Below are 14,146 nucleotides of genomic sequence, written 5' to 3'. Positions count from 1 at the left end.
AAAGGCACCAAAATGTCATCCAAAAATAGGAAAAAAAGTGAGAATTGAAAAAGTAGATAACTAAATAGATAAAGCAAATTCTTACATATAAAAGTAAGAAAGATCTGCTGGAACTGTAATCACTGTCTATTTCAGTGTTTCCCATGCAGGGAGCCTCCAGCTGTTGCAAAACTACAACTCCCAGCATGCCCGGACAGCCAAAGGCTGTCCGGGCATGCTGGGAGTTGTAGTTTTGCAAAAGCTGGGGGCACCCTGCTTGGGAAACACTGGTCTATGTAGAGGACAGGAGCTTCTTCAGGGTCCTGTACAGTACACAATGTCCTAAAAAGTAATGGAGTCGCCTTCACCTGGTGTCTAAAGGAGCAGGTAACCCTGGTACAGGTAAAGTGTACAGAACATGTAATACCTCCCTGTACTGTAGGGGGCGCTACCAGACACCAGTCAGTGCATACGCTTCAGTAAAACAGGGGTTTTACCAGTAAATTGCCCATTCTGATTGGTCGGTTCTTTCAGCCATTGACACGTTTCATAAATCTGGACTGTCTGTACATTGTATGTTGAGTCTGGTTTCAACTTACGATGGTCCAGAAAAGACCAATGTATGTTGAAACTATTGTATGTTGAGGCCATTGTAAGTTGAGGGATCACTGTACTTAAAAAATCACATCTTGTTGAGCATCAAAAAAGTCACTAAAGGAGAGAAGCTATTTCCATGCCTTGAATGTGGGAAATGTTTTACTTAGAAAAAAAAAATAAAAATACAATAATTCACACAGGGGAGAAACCATTATAGAACATTGAAAAATGTATGAACTAACAAAGGTGTGATAGTTTGGGCCAGAATTAGGGTCTAATTACACTAGATGGATACAGGCGTATACAGTGTATAAAAAAAACTAGGTAGCAGCAATAAATATGACTGGCGGTAAAGGCAGGAGCATGGGAGGGGGCGTCTAGGCAAACACACCCAGGTATTAAAGTGGGCCCATAAGCAAGTTTTTTTGGGGGGTATAAAGTAAGGACATGACTGTACAGAGCTTTTAACCCTGAATCTAAAGAAACTTCTCATTATGTAATTAACCCCTTCACTTCTGTGAGTTTAAAAAGATATGCAAATTAGGCTTTGTATGAGCCACACTGGGTGTTCCAATTGGCTGCTAGAGCCCAGCAGAGTTCTGCAGGGATTACAGTACAGCCTAGTGGCGGTCTATCCGGGACGTAGAGGAAGTGATGAAGGGGCTGAGATGTCCTGGGCTGTAGCAGCCAAGTGGAATGCCCAGTGGGGTCCAAGGATAGAATAGATTTGCATATCTATTTGAATTCTGATACCTCGGCCCTGGAGGGGGCTATCTGACAAATGTATTTATTTTTTTTAAATATGCCCTGGCTGCCTGCTTAAAGGGGTATTCCGGTGAAAAACATTTTTTTTTTCTCATATCAACTGGCTCTAGAAAGTTAAACAGATTTGTAAATTATTACAATGTGGGTTTGGAGAGGCTCTTGTCAATCAAATAACCATACGACCTGGGCTACCCAATTGTATCACCTATACCCAAGGTGATGAATTAGTTAAATGTAAATAGAAGGTAAATTGGGGCTCAAGGTCTTGAACAAATGGCCATAGAATATAGTTTGATAAAAAAACTGTTTATTATATATGTAAAAAACTAGTGGAGATAGGTGTACCACAGGGCCCTTGTGATGGCACCACTCCAACAAGTATAACAATAAAATGGTATAGTAAATAATATAAAAATGTGACCACTATAGGAAGGTAGATAAATTCCTCTAAATGATGCGCTCGTTTTTTTCTTTTTCGATTGGCGCAATACTATAAAAATAGCAACTTAATGGCTGTAACCCGTAGCAACCATATGTGAGACTATCGGATATACATAGCTGCTGAAGAAAGGACTGAGACAGTCCTGAAACGCGTCCAGTGTGACCACTGAGACCATTTTCATATGGAATTCATATAGCTACATTCCATCTCTAAAGCAACAAGAGAGTAGCGGAGATACCTGTCAATCAACCTACTATCTCTACGCGCGCCTCGCTACCACGAGGACGCTACCAGCATTGCCACTTACCTGCTGTCGGCGGTGCTGCAGATTCACCATCTGGCGATCACCGCCACCTTCTGCTGTCCGGACGTGGGAGCTGTGAGACCGCTGTCTTGACGCCACTTGCAGGCGCTGCAGGTCCGCGACCCGGCATCCGCCGCCACTGATGCGTATACAATATACTGCGAGGACTGCATCTTAGAAGGGATCGCAGAGGTGATCGCAACCGAACATACCCGGGAGTGGTGAGATACAAAATTACCTGTCATAACTGCCAGTATCGCTTGCATAGTTGACAAACATCATAGACTTTAGTTGCTGCAGCAGTATAAATCTGTACAACTTGTCACAAATTGACTGCGCGAGAGATTTGAACTCAAAGTACGTGTTGAAACGAAATATTTATGCTGGCCGGCATTTTCTATATCCTTTTTTTATATTTATCGTTGATTAAGGACTGAAGGAACTTATTAAGAATTACTACTGCCGGCTGACAGTCTCACATATGGTTGCTACGGGTTACAGCCATTAAGTTGCTATTTTTATAGTATTGCGCCAATCGAAAAAGAAAAAAACGAGCGCATCATTTAGAGGAATTTATCTACCTTCCTATAGTGGTCACATTTTTATATTTTTATTTACTATACCATTTTATTGTTATACTTGTTGGAGTGGTGCCATCACAAGGGCCCTGTGGTACACCTATCTCCACTAGTTTTTTACATATATAATAAACATTTTTTTATCAAACTATATTCTATGGCCATTTGTTCAAGACCTTGAGCCTCAATTTACCTTCTATTTAGATTTGTAAATTACTTCTATAAAAAAAAATCTTAATCCTTCCAGTACTTATCAGCTGCCGAAGTTGAGTTGTTCTTTTCTTTCTGACAACAGTGTTCTCTGCTGACACCACTGTCCGTCTCAGGAACTGTCCAGGGTAGGAGCAAATCCCCATAGCAAACCTCTCCTGCTCTTGACAGTTCCTGAGACAGACAGAGGTGTCAGCAGAGAGCACTGTGGTCAGACAGAAAAGAACAACTCAACTTCAACAGCTGATTAGTACTGGTAGGATTAAGATTTTTTTAACAGAAGTAATTTACAAATCTGTTTTACTTTCTGGAGCCAGTTGATATAAAAAAAATATTTATATATGTTTTTAACTGAAATACCCATTAAAGCTAAATAAAAACCCTGGGGGGGGGGGGGGATTTATCAATTTTGCCTGTTGAAAGTTTCTTTTTACCCTTCTTATTTTCACTTAGGTTTTCGTGGACATGCACCAAATTTATCATTTGGCGCACGTTGTTAGTAATTTTGGCTCAAATGTTGAAATCAGCTGTTCACAGCACCTTTTACACAGAACTTACCCCCACAGAGGACGCGTATGTTACCCCTTGTGCAGCCATTTCGGAGTCCCTCCTGCAGTATATCAGCAAGAGACATGAGTTATTTTCTTTTGTGGGGTTTATTTTTAACTTGAGTAGTTTTTTTTTTGGTTACTTTAGTACTTACCTTTCCTGAACCTGTGCGGCCATGTCCAATGCTGGCTCAACGGAGGGTGATGGTCCCTCAGAGACAACTATGTCGCAGGATAGTATTGCGCAGCCCCGGAGGCATCGCTGCTTTCACCAAAAAATGTTTTAATGTATTTTGACGCCTTTACATTTTCTGACATTGCTATGTGTGTTTCCCATGTGCAAAATTTCTTGGCAGTGAATTGCGCCAAAAAAAAAAAAAAAAAACTAAAGGCGCAAAATTGCGCCAAAGATTGATTGGCGCAAATTATGAATTACTGACTAAAGTTAAAATCACTCACAGGACCGTGTGATTTTGAGAAAGTTGTCAAAATGACAGTGGAGCAAATGCGCCAAACTTTGGCGCAAAAAGACACTGCGCCAAAGTATTGCGCCAAAGTTACGTGGAAAAAAAAACACAGAAATGATAAATGAAAAAAACACATAAACACATAAATGATAAATACCCCCCCCTGTACTTAGTCTTCAAATAGGAAATGGGGAAAAAATGGCACTCACCAATCGGTGTCTGCCACAATAATAGAAGTTGCGGGGGAGCTAGGGAGGTAAGTACAGGGTTTATCCATACAAAGACGCGGTCTGGAACTACTGACCTACTTACATATGGCTACACTAATCTTGGGAAGTAGAATTGTCTCCAACCGGCTCCAACGTCTGAACTTCTGATGGTGGAACTGATACATGATAGAAAACAAGAGCGGCACTCACCATTCACTGAAGATGCTTTATTTGTTCATCGCTTGAACACAGACATTCACCGGCGGCAGGGGGGGGGGGCGGTGCAGGAGCATAACGTCGGTGAATGATTGTGTTCAAGCGATGAACAAATAAAGTATCTTCAGTGAATGGTGAGTGCCGCTCTTGTATTCTATCATGTATCAGTTCCACCATCAGAAGTTCAGACGTTGGAGCCGGTAGGAGACAATTCTCCTTCCCAAGATTAGTGTAGCCATATGTAAGTAGGTCAGTAGTTCCAGACCGCGTCTTTGTATGGATAAACCCTGTACAGCGGTCCCTCAAGTTACAATATTAATTGTTTCCAGGACGACCATTGTATGTTGAGACCATTGGATGTTGAGACCATAACTCTATGGAAACCTGGTAATTGGTTCTAAAGGCACCAAAATGTCATAAAAAATAGGAAAAAGTGAGAATTAAAGAAAAATAAGTAGATAACTAATAAAGATAAAGCAAATCCTTACATATAAAAGTAATAAAGATCTGCTGGGAGCTGTAAATCACTTCCATGTCAGTGTTTCCCAAGCAGGGTGCCCCCAGCTGTTGCAAAACTACAACTCCCAGCATGCCCGGACAGCCAAAGGCTGTCCGGGCATGCTGGGAGTTGTAGTTTTGCAACAGCTGGGGGCACCCTGCTTGGGAAGCACTGGTCTATGTAGAGGACAGGAGCTTCTTCGGGGTCCTGTACAGAACACGCAATGTCCTAAAAAAGTAACATGGAGTCGCCCTCACCTGGTGTCCCAAGGAGCAGATAACCCTGGTACAGGTAAAGTGTACAGAACATGTAATACCTCCCTGTACTGTAGGGGGAGCTACCAGACACCAGTCAGTGCATACACTTCAGTAATACAGGTAAAGAGTACAGAACATGTAATACCTCTCTGTACTGTAGGGGGCGCTACCAGACACCAGTCAGTGCATACACTTTAGTAATACAGGTAAAGAGTACAGAACATGTAATACCTCCCTGTACTGTAGGGGGCGCTACCAGACACCAGTCAGTGCATACACTTCAGTAATACAGGTAAAGAGTACAGAACATGTAATCCCTCCCTGTACTGTAGGGGGCGCTACCAGACACCAGTCAGTGCATACGCTTCAGTAATACAGGTAAAGAGTACAGAACATGTAATACCTACCTGTACTGTAGGGGGCGCTACCAGACACCAGTCAGTGCATACACTTCAGTAATACAGGTAAAGAGTACAGAACATGTAATACCTCCCTGTACTGTAGGGGGCGCTACCAGACACCAGTCTGTGCATACGCTTCAGTAATACAGGAGTTTTACCAGTGAATGCCGATTCTGATTGGTCGGTTCATTGACACGTTTCACAGATCGGGACTGTCCATAACATTGTATGTTGAGTCTGGTTTCAACTTACAATGGTCCAGAAAAGACCATTGTATGTTGAAACTATTGTATGTTGAGGCCATTGTAAGTTGAGGGATCACTGTACTTACCTCCCTAGCTCCCCCGCAACTTCTATTATTGTGGCAGACACCGACTGGCTTAGCAGCAATGTCTCACGCCGACCCCAGGACCCGGACTGTGCTGAACTTTACTCCCTGGTGCTGGCCGAAGCATTTTCCTACCTTGGCCAGTAATTGGTTAAGCGTCAATGTGACGTATTGACCACAGCACCAGGCGCAGCATGGCGGACACCAGGTCCCACGATAACAGAGGCTGTGGGGAAGGTAAGTACAGGTTTTGTTTTGTTCTTCAAGGGGTACTCTGGTGGAAAACTATTTTTTTTTTTATATATCAACTGGTGCCAGAAAGTTAAACAGATTTGTAAATTATTTCTATATAAAAAATCTTAATGCTTTCAGTACTTATCAGCTGCTGTATGCTCCACAGGAAGTTGTATTTCTTTCTGGAATTCTTTTAAGTATGCTCTCTGCTGACACCTCTGTCCATATCAGGAACTGCCCAGAGTAGAAAAAAAAAACCTATCCTGCTGCATAGAAATCCAGATACAGACAGAGGTGTCAGCAGTGAGCACTGTGCTCAGACTGAAAAGAACTCCAGAAAGAAATACAATTTCCTGTGGAGCATACAGCAGCTGATAAGTACTGGAAGGATTACGATTTTTAAGTAGAAGTAATTTACAAATTTGTTTAACTTTGTGGCACCAGTTGATTAAAAAAAAAATTGTTTTTCACCAGAGTACCCCTTTAAGTGGCAATATGACCTATTGACCAAAGCACCAGGTGCAGCATGGTAGACATCGGGTCTCGTGATAACAGAGGCTGCGGGGAAGGTAAGTACAGTACTACGAGAACTAATTACAGCTACATACAGACTCATCTTCAAAATCCCTCTACAGCCATTTTCTAACTTTCCACCCAAGAAAATGCTGACCGGTCCACTTTAAATATACTGAATCTCCTATTTTGTTACCAATGGTTAATAAATGTCTACTTTTAAAACTTAGGGGGAGATTTATCAAAACGTGTCCAGAGGAAAAATTACTGAGTTGCCCATAGCAACCAATCAGATCGCTACTTTAATTTTTAAAGAGGCCTGTGAAAAATGAAAGAAGCGATCTGATTGGTTGCTATGGGCAACTCAGCAATTTTTCCTCTGGACAGGTTTTGATAAATCTCCCCCTTAGTCTCCTATTCACCCCAACAAATCTCCTGGAGCAACAGCATATTCCTTGGGTTCCGCTGGTGCTGGAGATCAAACCACATCAGATAGAAAGGCAGTCATTTTATTCCAAAAAGTCCACCATGACTTTACCGCGACAGGACATCCTACAGGTCCCCGGTACTCAAAAATGAAGAGCACAGGACAGGCGCAAGGAGCCAGCTGTCAATCACAGCCGGGATCCCGCCCTAACTCCTGTTACCCATTGGCAACCCCGCAATGTGATCACAGGGTCCTGATGGTTCTGGTCTGCCAGGTATGGAAGCCTGTGAGTAAAAAAAGAGTCAGTAAAAATTTTTAACATTTTTTACCATAAATAAATACACTGCTCAAAAAAATAAAGGGAACACTAAGAGAACACATCCTAGATCTGAATGAACTAATCGTATGAAATACTTTCGTCTTTACATAGTTGAATGTGCTGACAACAAAATCACACAAAACTATCAATGGAAATCAAATTTATCAACCCATGGAGGTCTGGATATGGAGTCACACTCAAAATCAAATTGGTCTTTGAGGCTGCCTTGTCCAACCCACTCCGTTTTCCTCATGTCCTAGCTGGTGGTGCGCTCAAGCATCTGGATGTTCTTTTGAGGGATCGTCCGTTATCTAAACGCCCTCCCTTTGCCTATCTCCAGCTACAACATTTTTATTCTGGCCTTCCGAGGCACTTTAAATTACACCGTAGCCTGACGCCATTCGAACGTTTGTGCCTAGCTTCCTCGTCACTCCATATCCGCCATCCATGGCTTACTACTGACCCTCAGGTCAGAGACCCTCCCGACCTTGTGTCGAACTTGGGAGTCTGAGTTGGACAAAATATTTCCTCCTTATCAATGGTCTCGGTGATTCTTCCTTATAAAATTTTGTCTCAATGGTGCCGGGTGCCGGCAACACTTCATCGCTGCTATCCTTCTGTTCCGAGCTCCTGTTGGCGCGGTGGTGGTGACGAGGGTACTATGATGCATTTCTGTTGGAGTTGCCCCAAACTTTTGTCCTTCTGGCGGTCGATCCTCCAAGTTGTCCGGGATGTGATCGGGGTCCAGGTCCCTTCTAGTCCGGAAGCTGCTCTGCTTTATATGTTCCCTATGGCGCAAGCAAAATATATGAAGTCCCTTGCATAACATCTCCTTCAGGCTGCTAAAACTGTTATCCCTAGACACTGGAAAAGCCCTGACCCTCCATCCCTTGAGGAATGGTTTGCCGAAGTTGCGCACATCAAACATATGGAGGAACTCCTGGTTGTCCGCCCAGAGGATGTTACCAGATTAGCCGCTACCTGGCTCCTGTGGTCTACTTTCTGTTCCTCCCCTGGATACCGGCTCCTGTGCTGAAGCCTACGTGTCTGGTTCTGTTCCGCCTTCCCTGGTGCATCCGCCCGAGGCTCAATTCTGATCGGTCTCTGCCCCGGCTGGGCCTATTTGTTATGTGTCTGCTTGTCTGGTCTCCCTCTATTGTGTCTCTCTTTCTCTCTGTCGCCTAAGCCCCCCCCCCCCCCCCCCCCCCCGTGCCTGTAGTGTTTTCCTTTGTTTCCTGCTACCTCGGTTTGCCATGTCTTGTGGGACCACTTCATGACAATATCCTGTGGTCTCCTTATTATCTCTTTCCTACGTCTAAGTGCCTGAGTGGCCCTTGCCCCTCACCTGCTCCACTCCTATTCCCCACTTTTTTTACATCCCTGCCCTGGCACCTAGATGGCCTCTTCATTACCATATGTTCCTGGATTTAATGTTCTTTTAGCATAGCGGTTATACTGTTTTGCACCATATCGTTTCCTGATTACCCTGACTTGTCCTATTGTGGTGTCCCCGTACTGGACTTGGTCCCGTACCTTTGTCTTAAGTCCCCACAGTCAGAGTTACTCCATGCTGGTGGAGCTTTCCTGGTGGGTTAACCCCTAGTCGCCTCATAGTGCTATTTAAAAGTGTATATATTTAATATATTTTATTATAATGTAATTTATGTACAGGACCTTTGGTCACGTGATTTATGGAGAATTGTGTTATGCTAAGGTTCAAGGACCTTTAGGTCATGTGATGTACCATAGTACCTTGGTTTAGGACCGACAGGTTTGGGGACTATTAAGCTTTGATCCTGCCCCTTCTGTTTATAAAGGCGCTGCATCCAATAATCTCTCTCTTAGTTCCGGACTACCAAACTGAGCAGATCTGTTATCACAGCTTCAAGACAAACTAGGCCTGAAGCCTTCCACTTCAGCCACATTCTAAACCATGAGTTAATCTAACTCCATCCTACCAATCCTACGTGACTACTGAACCTAAACATACCCCTAAATTCAGTGGAACAGCAAAAATCAAAGCTTATTTAACTATAAAGTCCCAGCCAAACTGTGTGGAGGCTAAGTCCCGGTCCTCTTGCAAAAGACTGTTTGTTATCATCATCTGCATAAAATCTGCAGTAAAGTTATTTCCAGTTTATTACTACTTCTGCTGTGGATAATCCTTTATTCCTCACTATCGTTCCTGGGACGGGTGGCGGTAGGACATTTATATATCTAGAGGAAGCCCGCACCCTGGCGTCACGATAATCAAGGGTTAATGCTATACCCTGCAACACTAATCTGCAACACCCATGTTCACCCTACATCCCCCAAGCTCACCACACTATATTTTGGCTTACCAGGCCATTGTTTAATGTATTACTTGACCATTTATATCACTGTACTTACTCGGTTTGCTTAATAAATTTCCTTGAATTTGAAAAAAAAACACACTACAGGCTGATCCAACTTTATGTAATGTCCTTAAAACAAGTCAAAATGAGGCTCAGTAGTGTGTGTGGCCTCCACGTGCCCCTATGACCTCCCTACAATGCCTGGGCATGCTCCTGATGAGGTGGTGGATGGTCTCCTGAGGGATGTCCTCCCAGACCTGGACTAAAGCACCCGCCAACTCCTGGACAGTCTTTGGTGCAACGTGGTGTTGGTGGATGGAGCGAGACATAATGTCCCAGATGTGCTTAATCGGTTTCAGGTTAGGGGAACGGGCGGGCCAGTCCATAGCATCAATGCCTTCCTCTTGCAGGAACTGCTGACACACTCCAGCCACATGAGGTCTAGCATTGTCTTGCATTAAGAGGAACCCAGGGCCAAACACACCAGCATATGGTCTCACAAGGGGTCTGAGGATCTCATCTCAGTACCTAATGGCAGTCAGGCTACCTCTGGCAAGCACACGGAGAGCTGTGCGGCCCCCCAAAGAAATGCCACCCCACACCATTACAGACCCACCGCCAAACCGATCATGCTGGAGGATGTTGCAGGCAGCAGAACGTTCTCCACGGCGTCTCCAGACTCTGTCATATGTGCTCAGTGTGAACCTGCTTTCATCTGTGAAAAGCACAGGGCGTCCTGCACGATGTTTGGCTGTAAGCACAACCCCCACCTGTGGATGCGGCCCTCATACCATCCTCATGGATTCTGTTTCTGACCGTTTGAGTGGACACATGCACATTTGTGGCCTGCTGGAGGTCATTTTTCAGGGCTCTGACAGTGCTCCTTCTGCTCCTCCTTGCACAAAGGCGGAGGTATCGGTCCTGTTGCTGGGTTGTTTCCCTCCAATGGCCTCCTTCACGTCTCCTGATGTACTGGCCTGTCTCCTGGTAGCGCCTCCATGCTCCGGACAATACGCTGACAGACACAGCAAACCTTCTTGCCACAGCTCGCATTGATATGCCATCCTGGATGAGCTGCACCACCTGAGCCACTTGTTGCTACCACTAGAGTGAAATCACCGCCAGCATTCAAAAGTGACTAAAACATCAGCCAGGAAGCATAGGAACTGAGAAGTGGTCTGTGGTCACCACCTGCAGAACCACTCCTTTATTGGGGGTGTCTTGCTAAGTGCCTATAATTTCCACCTGTTGTCTGTCCCATTTGCACAACAGCATGTGAAATTGATTGTCAATCAGTGTTGCTTCCTGAGTGGACAGTGTGATTTCACAGAAGTGTCATTGACTTGGAGTTACATTGTGTTGTTTAAGTGTTAAAGAAAGAAGAAAGTCGATCCAGCAATTCCACTAAAACATCGATTTATTGGTTATTCAGCAGCATAAAATATCCCACATGGATAGCATACACCGCACACCACCTAGCCAGTGATTCACAGCAATATGGACGCGTTTCGAGCGCATCATGAGCTCCCGGTGCCAGCTCCAGCATTCCGAACAGTTTGTTCAAAACGCTGAGCAGCGGGGTACCCCTTTAAGACAATTTTTCAAAGAGAAGATACCAATGGTGATATCATGTAGTGGTCAGGAATGTTTTCAGTTTGTCGCACCTTTTATCGCAACTTCCCTTACCGAGGCGCCAATCTACACCAGCCCTGACTTGGTTTACAAAACTGTCTGCAAACAGCACTTTCATAAAGTCACACATTTTGTCGCACAGGATGAAAAGTCGCACAGAGGATGCATCATACAAAGTGGAGCACTGAAGTAAGAAATGTGATCAGCACCAGATTTATCCCAGGCCCAGCAGCATGTTATCAATTTGGTGAAGGTACACAGTTTGCACCACATGAAACAATGGGGTAAAAAGACGTTCACCTACACCACACCACTCTTCATGACCCAATGACCCAACCTTCCTCCCGGCATCTCCTACATCCTCTAGAGCAGTGATGGCGAACCTTTCAGAGCTCGAGTGCCCAAACCGTAATGCACAACAACTATTTTTCCCCCTCAAAGTGCCCTCAAATAGAAATCATCCCCAGTCTGTGATTCCCCCCCCCCCTTATCCCCAACCCGAGCAGTATGTCCCCCCTGTCCTTGTCTAAAGTCCCCTCAGCCAGAGTCTCTTCATTCCCTTAGGGCTCTCCTGCAGGGCTTACTCCTGGTCACCTCATATAAATTGTGTATTATTTAATGTATATACATATTAGATATATATATATTAAATATAAATGTATAGGACCTTAGCAAGTCATGTGACTATAATTATGGTTGTACTATTGTTCAAGGACCTTCCAATCGCGATGTCTCGATCAGCTAGGACACGAGCGGAGACCCCCTTACCTTGCTCCGACGCTTCCGATTGGCGTTTGATTGCTCCAAGCCTGAGCTACAGGCTTGAGCAATCAACTCCCTTTTACGCTGATCCATGCAAAGCTATGGTAAAAAATCAGTGTGTGCAGTGTTATAGGTCCCTATGGGATAACAATGATCAGTATAAGAGATCAGTGTGTGCAGTGTTATAGGTCCCTATGGGAAAACAATGATCAGTGTAAAAGAACAGTGTGTGCAGTGTTATAGGTCCCTATGGGATAACAATGATCAGTATAAGAGATCAGTGTGTGCAGTGTTATAGGTCCCTATGGGATAACAATGATCAGTGTAAGAGATCAGTGTGTGCAGTGTTATAGGTCCCTATGGGACCTATAACACTGCAAAAAAAGTGAAAAAAAAAAGTTAATAAAGGTCATTTAAGCACCAGATTTATCCCAGGCCCAGCAGCATGTTATCAATTTGGTGAAGGTACACAGTTTGCACCACATGAAACAATGGGGTAAAAAGACGTTCACCTACACCACACCACTCTTCATGACCCAATGACCCAACCTTCCTCCCGGCATCTCCTACATCCTCTAGAGCAGTGATGGCGAACCTTTCAGAGCTCGAGTGCCCAAACCGTAATGCACAACAACTATTTTTCCCCCTCAAAGTGCCCTCAAATAGAAATCATCCCCAGTCTGTGATTCCCCCCCCCCCTTATCCCCAACCCGAGCAGTATGTCCCCCCTGTCCTTGTCTAAAGTCCCCTCAGCCAGAGTCTCTTCATTCCCTTAGGGCTCTCCTGCAGGGCTTACTCCTGGTCACCTCATATAAATTGTGTATTATTTAATGTATATACATATTAAATATATATATATTAAATATAAATGTATAGGACCTTAGCAAGTCATGTGACTATAATTATGGTTGTACTATTGTTCAAGGACCTTCCAATCGCGATGTCTCGATCAGCTAGGACACGAGCGGAGACCCCCTTACCTTGCTCCGACGCTTCCGATTGGCGTTTGATTGCTCCAAGCCTGAGCTACAGGCTTGAGCAATCAACTCCCTTTTACGCTGATCCATGCAAAGCTATGGTAAAAAATCAGTGTGTGCAGTGTTATAGGTCCCTATGGGATAACAATGATCAGTATAAGAGATCAGTGTGTGCAGTGTTATAGGTCCCTATGGGAAAACAATGATCAGTGTAAAAGAACAGTGTGTGCAGTGTTATAGGTCCCTATGGGATAACAATGATCAGTATAAGAGATCAGTGTGTGCAGTGTTATAGGTCCCTATGGGATAACAATGATCAGTGTAAGAGATCAGTGTGTGCAGTGTTATAGGTCCCTATGGGACCTATAACACTGCAAAAAAAGTGAAAAAAAAAAGTTAATAAAGGTCATTTAACCCCTTCCCTAATAAAAGTTTGAATCGCCCCCCTTTTCCAATAAAAAACAGTGTAAATAAAAATAAACATATGTGGTATCGCCGCGTGAGTAAATGTCAGAATTTTAAGAATATATCGTTAATTAAACCGCACGGTCAATGGCGTACGCGCAAAAATATTCCAAAGTCCAAAATAGCGTATTTTTGGTCACTTTTTATATCATAATAAAATGAATAAAAAGTGATCAAAAAGTCTGATCAATGCAAAAATGGTACCGCTAAAGACTTCAGAACACGGCACAAAAAATTAGCCCTCATACCGCCCCATATGTGGAAAAATAAAAGTTATAGGGGTCAGAAGATGACAATTTTAAACGTATACATTTTCCTGCATGTAGCTATGATTTTTTCCAGAAGTCCGACAATATCCAACCTATATAAGTAGGGGATCATTTTAATCGTATGGACCTACAGAATAATGATAAGGTGTCATTGTTACCGAAATATGCACTGCATAGAAATGGAAGCCCCCAAAATTTACAAAATGAAATTTTTTCTTAAATTTTGGCGCACAATGAATTTTTTTTCCGTTTCGCCATGGATTTTTTTTGTAAAATGACTGATGTCACTGCAAAGTAGAATTGGTGGCGCAAAAAATAAGCCATCATATGGAATTTTATGTGCAAAATTGAAAGAGTTATGATTTTTTGAAGCTGATGAGGAAAAAATGAAAATGCAAAAACGGAAAAACGC

The sequence above is a fragment of the Hyla sarda genome, chromosome 1, assembly GCF_029499605.1.
Source record: "Hyla sarda isolate aHylSar1 chromosome 1, aHylSar1.hap1, whole genome shotgun sequence".
In the NCBI taxonomy this organism is placed as follows: Eukaryota; Metazoa; Chordata; class Amphibia; order Anura; family Hylidae; genus Hyla; species Hyla sarda.
This window is presented reverse-complemented; position numbering follows the sequence as displayed.